The 12,992-nt window shown below is 43.3% G+C and overlaps 1 protein-coding gene across 3 annotated transcripts in view; it reads right to left on the bottom strand.

The window, feature by feature from the left end:
• The window catches only part of agbl4 (AGBL carboxypeptidase 4), a 369,255-nt gene that overhangs the window by 261,298 nt on the left and 94,965 nt on the right, over positions 1-12,992 (bottom strand). The gene's annotated exons all lie outside the window — the stretch shown is intronic.

Raw genomic sequence — 12,992 nt, 5'->3', positions numbered from 1 at the left:
TGCCAGACATACACTCCCGAACACCAATGTGTATTAGCGTACTTCATTAGAAGGTGATATGTTTAGAACAGGGATGGGCAACTTTGATGGGGGTGGGGGACACAAAAAATCTGAACTCATCATGAGGGGCCGCAGTGGCTCGCGGGTCTGTGTACCCGCATCCATACCCACACATGCAGTCAGAGCCGGCCCTAGCCTTTTGGGGGCCCTAAGTGCAATTGTGTTTGGGATTTTTCTCCTACTGAATGTATTAGAGAGAAAATTGCTGTTAAAATTGCCGTCGAGAGGGACACACTGTATAGGCCTTTTGCATTTAGGTATATGCGTAATTACTTGAAATTGTAATCAAACAATTGTGATTTCTGTGTATCTTCACCAATCTATTTTTCAACTGGTAATTTAATGTTATCACTGCAGTGACAAAGAAGTGGTTTTGGTCAAATATCCCATATATAAATCTTCAAGTCACATTACTTCACAGAAGATGTTACATATATATATATATATATATATATATATATATATATATATATATCTTTTAGTATTTTGTTTTTTGGGGTATTTTGTATTTATTTGCATTTTACCCCCTTTTTCTCCCCAATTTCGATCTTGTCTCATCGCTGCAACTCCCCAATGTGCTCAGGAGGTCGAAGGTCGAGTCATGCGTCCTCCGAAACATGACCCGCCAAACCGCACTTCTTAACACCCACCTGCTTAACCCGGAAGCCAGCCGCACCAATGTGTTGGAGGAAACACTGTTCAACTGACAACTGAGGTCAGCCTGCAGGCGCCTGGCCCGCCACAAGGAGTCGCTAGAGCATGATGAGGCAAGTAAAGCCCCCCCTGGCCAGACCCTCAGGTCGACGCTGTGCCAATTGTGCGCCGCCCTATGGGACTACTGATCACGGCCGGTTGTGACACAGCCTGGGATTGTACCCAGGTCTGTAATGATGCCTCTAGCACTGTGATGCAGTGCCTTAGACCGCTGCGCCACTCGGGAGGCCCAACATTTTGTGGTTTAATCAGCATAATCACATTGATGAAAGTGAAATCACATTGACTGCAGTACAATACAGTTGATTAGTTCTGATGGGAAACAGTGGCATTATAATCAAGCTGGAAAAGTAATGGAAATGTTTCCTTGCCCTTTGCCACTTTACTTAATATGTCTGGCCACACAATTCTTCCTCCCACCATCAGCACTGGCTGCAGGCTTCACTACAACAACCATGCACTCATAACTAAAACATGAGCCTAAAACTACAGCTATAAGCTATTCAATAACAGTGTACTAATTTTCAACACATACAGAGTACTACCATTTAAGACGATTATTTCCCAGTTATCAACACTTGAACATGGTGACCCCTACAGTAACTCAAACCTGATTCCATAATGACCTTGACTTTTCCAAATGTGTGAGCCACAACCAGTTAATCAGTAGTGTACCTCAGCTCTGCAAACGAGAGCGAATGACAGAGAAGCGAGTGCTAGACAGCACTAGCAATCGGTTAATTTCTCTTGCACCTTCCCTTTGTTGTAAATAAAACATTATTTGAAATGTTCAATTAAGATAAGTACCCTTAATTTAAGACCTCAGTCAATGTACAACCATCATTATTCAGCCCAGAGTCTAGGTCCTGCTTCAGCTCCCAGACAATTACTCAGGGTCCCCAGCAACCCAGCGAAATTGCAGTCAATTTCTGGAGCAGTCATTTGCTTAACAGGAAGAAATCATGGGATGTGAATCATAGCACCAAGTTATGGAGGAGTAGGGTTGCAGGGAGAGATAGCTGGCTTGTAATCCAAAGGGACCTTTACCATGAACTACAGTGGTGAGTGTTTTGAGCAAACTCAACCCCAGCCGACTTGCCTCGACAAAATACATCAAGTCCTTGACAGGAAAAAAGCTTCTAAGCTCCCATCTGATTTCAGGACTTTGTGTTTGTACTTCGTTACAGCAGCTGATACAAGATTAGATAAACACTGCAGTATCTGTGCCCTGCATCTGTTTCATTCGCAAAGTGCACTTTCCAATTCTAGAGATGACCTTCGCAAAGGGTTGCCAGACACAGGAGCTAAGGGGGAGGGCACACAACACTGTCTGCCATTGACTCCTCAACACTCATCACAGAGATTGGGATCCTGAGGATTTCCATACCAGACATTTCCATATGGCAGTGAAACAGAGTGCTAGCTAGCCCTATATCTCATTAATTTATCTTTGCATAAAAGTACCAAAATGCTTCTCATTGAGGTGTAGAAAATACAATACCGCTGGAGAATGGCCTGAAGACTAGAGGAACTAGTTTCCTTCCGGGGGCTGGAGAGTCTAAGCTGGACTATAAAACTATCAGGGTAATTTCAAATGCCTCTGGGGAAGATGAGCTGCCTAGTCTTTCCTCTTGACTGGCTCTCTCACCTCCTCCTGACTCCCCCTAGAACAGTCTAATCCGGAGAAATTGACTTCTTCCAAAGTCGTTGCCCCTTACTGCCAAGCCAACCACTGGGCTGACACAGTGAGAGAAAAACACTGTGCACTCCCCACCCTGTATACCATTGTGTACTGCAGAGGTGAAAGTTAACTGACTACTTAGCATTGAAAGAGGTGAATCAATCTATAACAGGTGAATAACATACAGGAGGAATGGAATTTCAATAAAACAAGCATTTCAGTAATCACAGAAAGCATGTATTTTAAAGGCAGCTTCAATTCACACCTATATCTGAGCTACATCTTCATATGCCTTGATTAGAATTAATCATTATTACAATTGTACAGTACTTTCTGCTTATTTGGATTCAAACCCAACTGCAGTAAAGCTACAGGTTAGGCCAAGGTAAAAGGCGTAATAAGATAATATTCCCCATATGTCTTTAGAGACAGCACAGGACAAACTGCTGTCTGTCTGCCAAAAGTCCACATAAGTCATTGATCAGTCTGAGGAATTTAATCAGAGTGATTTCTGACTGGCTAGCCAGCTCAATCAATTACCCAGGAGTCACCCACCCTGTGCTGAGCAGTATGACAGGCCTGGAGGGATGTGGGTGCTGTCGAGAACCATGGCCAGCTGAGCCAAAGTGTCCTAAATATAGCAGTCTGCTCAGTCATGAGGGTCTAACATCACTGGGGGAAGAGCTCCCAGTCTCAGCCATCAGCCAGACGACCTTGGACACAAGCACTAGGCCTGTACTGTAGCAGCAGTGTTCCAAAGCTCTCTCTCTGTAGCAGGTAGAGGCCCACAATGGATCTCAGTTAGCAAGCCCTATACTTGAGACAGGTTCCACTAACGGGTGACTATTGACAAAGGCAATAGTAAGACTTGTGTAGATTACCAGATATACTGCACTTTATTTTCACCTTTTTTCCTGGTGTGTGTCAATAGTTTCCTGCAGTAGCGCAGTACAGTTACTAAAGCCAGAGAGTTTTCATTATAAGTCACTTAATCTCCAAGCGCTCAGAGTCGGTGCTCCCTCTTGTCAAAGTGCTTTCCCTGAGGGGGGGGTTGAAAGGGGTGTCAGCATGCAGTTCAGGAGAATGGAGCCTGGCAATAACCGCATATTGAGCTGTAAAAAGGCCTTGAGCTTCACCAGGGGTTCACGTTACATTAAAAACAAACAAACAATGGCAATTGCAGATAATGGAGCCATGAGAACCCATTTCAACCTTTTAAAAGGCTTGAGCTCAGAGACGGCCTGAGCGATCTTTAGCTCTAATAGTTCTCTCTGAAGGCAGATCTATTTTACCCCACACAAACCCCTCCCTACTACACTCTCACTCTTGTATCTTCCCTCTAATGATTCAAAGGTCAGCTCTTTTTGCATTCAAGCTCCTTTCAAACCAGACTGACAAAGAAAAAGGCCATGATTTTGTTGAAGAGTCTGCCACCCAGAGCCTAGATACAATCGGTAACTCTTTATTTGAAAGGTGGATATACTGTGATCATGATATTGTGACAAACTATTTGATACTTTTACAAGCTATACAATGCTACCTTTACAACATATGGATCACTGCCTTATCAGGTAAGTTCAAATGAAGGGTTGCCTTCTATTTCCAATAGAACTGTTTTGAGGGCGGCTTGTGAGCATTACTGAAACATGTTAAGCTACCTTGGTGATACTGAGAAAAGAGATTCCATGAAAACATAGTCCAGTTTAACTTCAACAAGGTATATTCATCAAAGGCACTTGGCAGAACTACTGTAACACAAGCGCATGTGAGAACTAACACATCTATTCCTACTCAGAGATTCTCACCTACTCTATTTTATCTACTGTTAATTAGCAATCCTGTTAGCGAGATGTCTTGTGAGTACACTAAGCACATGTATCTTCCACTAGTTTTCATTCTGGAGGAAAAACAATCCCAAATGTTTAAAACCTCAAGAGAGAAAACAAATTAACTTGTGTATGCTCATAAAATCCAATTGGGTACTCATCCAGCACAGATTATTTTTAATTAATCTGGGATGAAATTTAGAAGGAACCTGTGTGACACAGATACAGCATTTCATCAACATCAGACGCAGTGGGTCTGTTTACCAAATCTAAATAGGGCAAAATGCTCCTCTTTGAAAACAAAAACACAGAGAAACAGACCCACTGTGTGTGTTGGATGGACATATGAGATTGGTCTCTTAGTCTGTGTGTGTGTGGCCCTATGTTGTCTTGAGAGGCTGTGACAGTGATAGAGACTGCTCTGGTGTCCCTCCAGTCTCCTAAGTGGCAGGATCTCTCATAGTCTGTCTGCCAGTCAGTCGTCTAGCTACATCCCTCTGCATGTTTCATATGCTCCTAAAGACAATCTGTCTCCTCATTATGTAGTGTCTTGTCTTGCACCAAAACGGACATATGCTGTAGGTCTATGCTGAGCTGTTGTCTTGCTATAGTAAACCTTAATTTGAGGTCAAATATGATTTCCTCTTTAATAAGAAATGTTTATTATTATGTAATATTTCAGAAAACTAGAGCAGCACTTTACTGCCCTTGATGACAACAGTGGATTTAACATTATGACAGAATAGCACAGATATAGCCTAATAATACCACCCTCACACTACCTGGTAAGGCCATTGTTCTCATATCTCAATTGCTCTCCCACCTCCCAAACTTACATTTCCTCTAAAAGAAGGCATTATCAAAAGACAAGATTAAAGTTAAAGGAACAACACAATTCAATAACCATTTTGTCTGTGCTATCATACCTCCGGAATAAAAAGACAGCAAAACCCTCTTGAAGGCATTATTTGTCATACAGTGTCATTGGGCTTCAGCAGAGGTGCTGTGTTGAAAGAGTAGAACTGCCACTAGCCAAATACAAGCACAATTAGGTACAATTCCAAATGAAGCACAGAAGTCATATTTCAAAAGATGATGTGAAAAACGGCATCAACCATGAGGGCCATATTTTCAAAGGAAGTAGTAAATATATACAAATAGATTATAAATAGAGCTATAAGCTAAATAATAAAATATACATTTCTATGAAACCCAGAGGGATCTGCTTAATTGTATTAACAGTTTGTTCACGCCACAAACAAAATTCTTTAAATCAATGATTTACAGAAACTTTGCATGTCCTGTCAACTACCAACATATTAAGCTTTTCAAAGAAATGCGTTAGGTCCCACCCTTTATTCTGAGAAACCTATTCTGAGAACTAGAGCCTGAGCTGAAATTTCAATGACTTTAATCATAGGCACATGCTGTTTTCTTTATTGATGCATTGTTAGGGTGGAATATTCATATATAGGCTTGTCAAGTGCTTTCACAAATCATATTTTTTGTTATCTGTCACCCATTCAAAAAGACGAGCCGTCAGTTACGGAAAGGACCCCCATGTTCACTGTGTCAATCTCATTATAACCCAAAACAAAGTAGATATTCAATTTAGATAAGTCCCCTGACCATGCTTCACTCTTGAACATGAGACAATGCTCCATTTACCTCACCATGCAAGAGAGAAAATGGAAAGTACATTATGAGTCAGATTGACAGCTAAGCAAAGGAAATGTCCAATTATGGATCTACTGTAGGAGAGGAAAACATCTACAGAGAAAAAATCTGAGGAATGAAAGCAAAAGGCCTATTTTTCGGTGATTGTGCCGTTTTTATATTTATCTCAATCCACTTCAAAGTTTTTCCACAGACTGCAAACTCATTGTAGCAGGGAGGTAGATGAGGCAGGTGGAAATGTCAGGGAGAGACATGCACTATAGGGTCCACATTTCCTCTTCCTAACATTTTACAACAATAATAATTAGACAGGCAGATCGATCCCGAGTCACAATACTAATTATATACAGCCAAGGCTGCTAGGATCCTGGCAACGAAGAAAGAATGTGACATCATTACTCTTGCCTGGACATGAGAGGCTGAATTCATTAATACCTAGGTACAGTGCCTTCAGAAAGTATTCACACCCCTTGACTTTTTCCACATTTTGTTGTGATACAAAGTGGGATTAAAATGGATTTCATTGTCATTTTTGGTCAACAATCTACACAAAATACAATGTAATGTCAAAGTGAAAGACAAATTATAACATTTGCAAAAATAAGAAATAAAAAAATAACACTAATATATTCATTAGTATTCAACCCCCTGAGACAATACATGTTACAATCACCTTTGGCAGTGATTACAGCCGTGAATCATACAATATTTGCACATTATTCTTTTTTAAATTCTTCAATCGCTGTCAAATTGGTTGTCGATCATTGCTAGACAGACATTTTCAAGTCTTGCCGTAGATTTTCAAGCCGATTTATGTTAAAACTGTAACTATGCCATTCAGGAACATTCAATGTTGTCTTGATAAGCAACTCCAGTGTATATTTGGCCTTGTGTTTTAGGTTTTTGTCCTGCTGAAAGGTGAATGTTTCCAAGTGTCTGTTGGAAAGCAGACTGAACTAGGTTTTCCTCTACGATTTTGCCTGTGCTTAGCTCTATTTACTTAATTTTTATTAAAACTCCCTTGCCGATAACAAGCATACCCATAACATTTACATTTACATCATTTAGCAGACACTCTTATCCAGAGCGACTTACAAATTGGTGCATTCAACTTATGATAGTCAGTGGGACAACTACCTTTGTTTTTTAGTTTTTAGTTTTTTTTAATGGGGGGTGGGGGAAGAAGGATTACTTTATACTCTTCCAGGTATTCCTTAAAGAGGTAGGGTTTCAAGTGTCTCCGGAAGGTGGTCAGTGACTCCGCTGTCCTGGCGTCGTGGGGGAGCTTGTTCCACCATTGGGGTGCCAGAGCAGCGAATAGCTATGACTGGGCTGAGCGGGAACTGTGCTTCCGTAGAGGTAGGGGAGCTAGCAGGCCAGAGGTGGATGAACGTAGTGCCCTCGTTTGGGTGTAGGGTCTGATCAGAGCCTGAAGGTAAGGAGGTGCCGTTCCCCTCACAGCTCCGTAGGCAAGCACCATGGTCTTGTAGTAGATGCGAGCCTCAACTGAAAGCCAGTGGAGTGTGCGGAGGAGCGGGGTGACATGAGAGAACTTGGGAAGGTTGAACACCAGACGGACTGCAGCGTTCTGGATAAGTTGTAGGGGTTTAATTGCACAGGCAGGGAGCCCAGCCAACAGCGAGTTGCAGTAATCCAGACAGGAGATGACAAGTGCCTGGATTAGGACCTATGCCGCTTTCTGTGTAAGGTAGGGTCGTACTCTGCGAATGTTGTAGAGCATGAACCTGCAGGATCGGGTCACCGCTTTGATGTTAGCGGAGAACGACAGGGTGTTGTCCAGGGTCACGCCAAGGCTCTTTGCACTCTGGGAGGAGGACACAATGGAGTTGTCAACCGTGATGGCGAGATCATGGAGCGGGCAGTCCTTCCCCGGGAGGAAGAGCAGCTCCGTCTTGCCGAGGTTCAGCTTGAGGTGGTGATCCGACATCCACACTGATATGTCTGCCAGACATGCAGAGATGCGATTCGCCACCTGGTTATCAGAAGGGGGAAAGGAGAAAATGTATTTTGTGTCGTCTGCATAGCAATGATAGGAGAGACCATGTGAGGATATGACAGAGCCAAGTGACTTGGTCTATAGAGAGAATAGGAGAGGGCCTAGAACTGAGCCCTGGGGGACACCAGTGGTGAGAGCACGTGGTGCGGAGACAGATTCTCGCCACGCCACCTGGTAGGAGCGACCTGTCAGGTAGGACGCAATCCAAGAGTGAGCAGCGCCGGAGATGCCCAACTCGGAGAGGGTGGAGAGGAGGATCTGATGGCTCACAGTATCAAAGGCAGCGGATAGGTCTAGAAGGATAAGAGCAGAGGAGAGAGAGTTAGCTTTAGCAGTGCGGAGAGCCTCCGTGACACAGAGAAGAGCAGTCTCAGTTGAATGACCAGTCTTGAAACCTGACTGGTTTGGATCAAGAAGGTAATTCTGAGAGAGATAGCAGGAGAGTTGGCTAGAGACGGCACGCTCAAGAGTTTTGGAGAGAAAATAAAGAAGGGATACTGGTCTGTAGTTGTTGACATCGGAGGGATCGAGTGTAGGTTTGTTGAGGAGGGGTGCAACTCTCGCTCTCTTGAAGACGGAAGGGACATGGCCAGCGGTCAAGGATGAGTTGATGAGCGAGGTGAGGTAAGGGAGAAGGTCTCCGGAAATGGTCTGGAGAAGAGAGGAGGGGATAGCGTCAAGCGGGCAGGTTGTTGGGCGGCCGGCCGTCACAAGTCGCAAGATTTCATCTGGAGAGAGAGGGGAGAAAGAAGTCAAAGCATAGGGTAGGGCAGTGTGAGCAGGACCAGCGGTGTCATTTGACTTAATAAATGAGGATCGGATGTCGTCAACCTTCTTTTCAAAATAGTTGATGAAGTCATCCACAGAGAGGGAGGAGGGAGGGGGAGGAGGAGGAGGAGGAGGAGGAGGATTCAGCAGGGAGGAGAAGGTGGCAAAGAGCTTCCTAGGGTTAGAGGCAGAGGCTTGAAATTTAGAGTGGTAGAACGTGGATTTAGCAGCGGAAACAGAGGAAGAGAATGTAGAGAGGAGGGAGTGAAAAGATGACAGGTCCGCAGGGAGTCTAGTTTTCCTCCATTTCCGCTCGGCTGCCCAAAGCCCTCTTCTGTGAGCTCGCAATGAGTCGTCAAGCCACAGAGCAGGAGGGGAGGACTGAGCCGGCCAGGAGGATAGGGGACATAGAGAGTCAAAAGATGCAGAAAGGGAGGAGAGGAGAGTTGAGGAGGCAGAATCAGGAGATCGGAGGGAGAAGGATTTAGCAGAGGGAAGAGATGATAGGATGGAAGAGGAGAGAGTAGCGGGAGAGAGAGAGCGAAGGTTGCGACGGCACATTACCATCTGAGTAGGGGCAGATTGAGTAGTGTTGGAGGAGAGCGAGAGAGAAAAGGATACAAAGTAGTGGTCGGAGACTTGGAGGGGAGTTGCAGTGAGATTTGTAGAAGAACAGCATCTAGTAAAGATGAGGTCAAGCGTATTGCCTGCCTTGTGAGTAGGGGGGGACGGTGAGAGGGTGAGGTCAAAAGAGGAAAGGAGTGGAAAGAAGGAGGCAGAGAGAAATGAGTCAAAGGCAGACGTAGGGAGGTTAAAGTCACCCAGAACTGTGAGGGGTGAGCCATCCTCAGGAAAGGAACTTATCAAGGCGTCAAACTCATTGATGAACTCTCCAAGGGAACCTGGAGGGCGATAAATGTCAAGGATGTTAAGATTGAATGGGCTAGTGACTGTGACAGCATGGAATTCAAATGAGGAGATAGACAGATGGGTCAGGGGAGAAAGAGAGAATGTCCACTTGGGAGAGATGAGGATTCCTGTGCCGCCGCCGCACTGACCAGATGCTCTCGGGGTATGCAAGAACACATGGTCAGACGAGGAAAGAGCAGTAGGAGTAGCAATGTTTTCTGTGGTAATCCATGTCTCCGTCAGCACCAAGAAGTCGAGGGACTGGAGGGTAGCATAGGCTGAGATGAACTCTGCCTTGTTGGCCGCAGAACGGCAGTTCCAGAGGCTGCCGGAGACCTGGAACTCCACGTGGGTCGTGCGCGCAGGGACCACCAGATTAGAGTGGCCGCAGCCACGCGGTGTGAAGCGTTTGTATGGCCTGTGCAGAGAGGAGAGAACAGGGATAGACAGACACATAGTTGACAGGCTACAGAAAAAGGCTACAATAATGCAAAGGAGATTGGAATGAAATGAACTAAACATCTGGGAAAGCGAGAAAGCGGGGCCTCGCTCAGTTACGTTTCACTGAAACACTCAAATACAACTCTCCCAACTTCCACTTTAGAAATTATAATTGTTGTAAACTACAGCGGTTCAATGTTTTCTAACTTAATAACATCGTTTATTCAGCTAGCTAACTTGGTACAGTATTCTTCCGTGAAAACCGTCCAGGGCACCGAATCCTATGACGCCATAGCCAACTAGCATGCCAGCCTCCAATAACACGGTTTAGCACCAATAATCGGTTACAACAAACCACCAGTGTGTTAACACGCCAAACAGATCATTCGTGTCCGTGATGCAGCCACCACCATGCTTGAAAATATGAATAGTGGTACTCAGTGATGTTGTGTTGGATTTTCCCCAAACATAACGCTTTGTATTCAGGACATGAAGTTCATCTATTTGCCACATTTGTTGTAGTTTTACTTTAGTGCCTTGTTGCAAACAGGATGCATGTTTTGGAATATTTTTTATTCTGTACAGGCTTCCTTCTGTTCACTCTGTCAATTAGGTTAGTATTGTAGAGTAACTAAAATGTTGTTGATCCATCCTCAGTTTTCTTCTATCACAGCCATTAAACTCTGTACCTGTTTTAAAGTCACCAGTGAAATCCGTGAGTGGTTTCCTTCCTCTCCCGCAACTGAGTTAGGAAGGACGCCTGTATCTTTGTAGCTACTGGGTGTATTGATATACCATCCAAAGTGTAATTAATAACTTCACCATGCTGAAAGGGATATTCAATGTCAGCTTTTTCTTATTTTTACCCATCTACCAATAGGTGCCCTTCTCTGCGAGGCATTGGAAAACCTCCCTGGTCTTTGCTGTTGAATCTGTGTTTGAAATTCACTGCTCGACTAAGGGACCTTAGAGATAATTGTATGTGTGGGGTACAGAGTTGAGGTAATCATTCCAAAAAATTATGTTAAACACTATTATTGCGTCCATGCAACTTATTATGTGACTTGTTAAGCACATTTTCACTCCTGAACTTATTTAGGCTTGCCATAACAAAGGGGTTGAATACTTATTGACTCACGACATTTCAGCTTTTCATTTTCTATTAATTTGTTAACATTTTGAGAGAAAAAAAAATCCACATTGACATTATGTGGTATTGTGTGTAGGCCAGTGACAAAACATCTCAATTTAATCCATCTTAAATTCAGGCTGTAACACAACAATGTGGAAAAAGTCAAAGAGGTGTGAATACTTTCTGAAGGCACTGTAACACACTGGGATAGAATAGCATTACAAATGGCAAGTTGTCGCAAATACATGACCTCTGTACATTTCAAAGAACCCAGAACACTTTTCTAATACAGGGATTGTTTTTATTCTCCAAAATGTGTCCTACCTACTGTACTTGTCCACAGCACATATTAACAAATCCTGGCTGTATTAAATGTAAGTATGGAAGGCAACTGTAAATGTCTGGATCGATCATTGAGACCTCTATCAGTGCGCTTTCTTCTGTAAAAGGAGAGCCAAAGAAAAGCTGTTAAACTAACGATAATGAAAAGAGAATAAACTCACTGGAGGTAGACCTCTGCTGATATGTGTTGGCCCTCATTGCCTTCATCAGAGCAGTTGAACATGGAAGGATCTGCTCAACTGTCCTTCCTCTCTCAGCCATGCAAGACATGAAGTCTGATTGAAAGCACTTGGAATAGCATCAAAGGTTGAAGCCAAGTTGACTGTCTGTGCAAAAACTTACCTGCTCATATGCTACAATTCCTAAACTAAACACTGTACTGTATCTCCAAGTACAGTGTGTGCAATCACTTCTCCCAATTGAGACAGACCGTATACAACTCTTGGAAGTCTCACTCAAAAGTGTGCTTAATCTAATTCTCCAAAAACATACTACCATCTTAGCTGCCCCGTTAGGGGTGAGATACCTATCAAGCAGAGTTTGAATTAAACACTGACTCTTGAGGGTGCCCTAAAAAGCGAGTGCTGGACCAACATTCATATTTTTAAGCATAAATGGGAGCCCACATTAGTGTGCCTTGATTTGTTATGGGATTTCCCAGCACCCCTGAGTTCCCTCTGACGGTGAACTTGATGTGACCATATCCAGGTAAGACACGCTAAATACATGACTATGATGTGAGAATGATTCCAATAAAGACATTGTAATTATATGCCTCACATAAAAGTGATCTGGCAGGATGGGGCATACAGTACCAGTCAAAAGTTTGGACACACCTACTCATTCAAGGGTTTTTATTTATTTTTACGATTTTCTACATTGTAGAATAATAGTGAAGACATCAAAACTATGAAATAACACATGCCAAGAGTGTGCAAAGCTGTCATTAAGGCAAAGGGAGGCTACTTTTGAAGAATCTCAACTAGAAAATATATTTTGATTTGTTTAACACTTTTTTGGTTACTACATGATTCCATATGTGTTATTTCATAGTTTTGATGTCTTCACTATTATTCTACAATGTAGAACATTTTTTAAAATAAAGAAAAACCCTGGAATGAGTAGGTGTGTCCAAAGCATAGGCTACACAGTTGTTACGGTACAAATTTGATAGCCTTCATGTTCCTGTTCAATACTAATGGAAACGCTTCTTCTATTCAAAGGTTCTTCTGGTCTTGATGACGCCACGTTTCCACTTCACAATAACAGCTCTTACAGTTGACCGGGGCAGCGCTAGCAGGGCAGAAATTTGACGAACTGACTTGTTGGAAAGGTGGCATCCTATGACGGTGCCACGTTGAAAGTCACTGAGCTCTTCAGTAAGGCCATTCTACTGCCAATGTTTGTCTATGTGTGCTCGATTCT

Source organism: Coregonus clupeaformis, chromosome 20 (genome assembly GCF_020615455.1).
Source record: "Coregonus clupeaformis isolate EN_2021a chromosome 20, ASM2061545v1, whole genome shotgun sequence".
In the NCBI taxonomy this organism is placed as follows: domain Eukaryota; kingdom Metazoa; phylum Chordata; class Actinopteri; order Salmoniformes; family Salmonidae; genus Coregonus; species Coregonus clupeaformis.
This window is presented reverse-complemented; position numbering and strand designations above follow the sequence as displayed.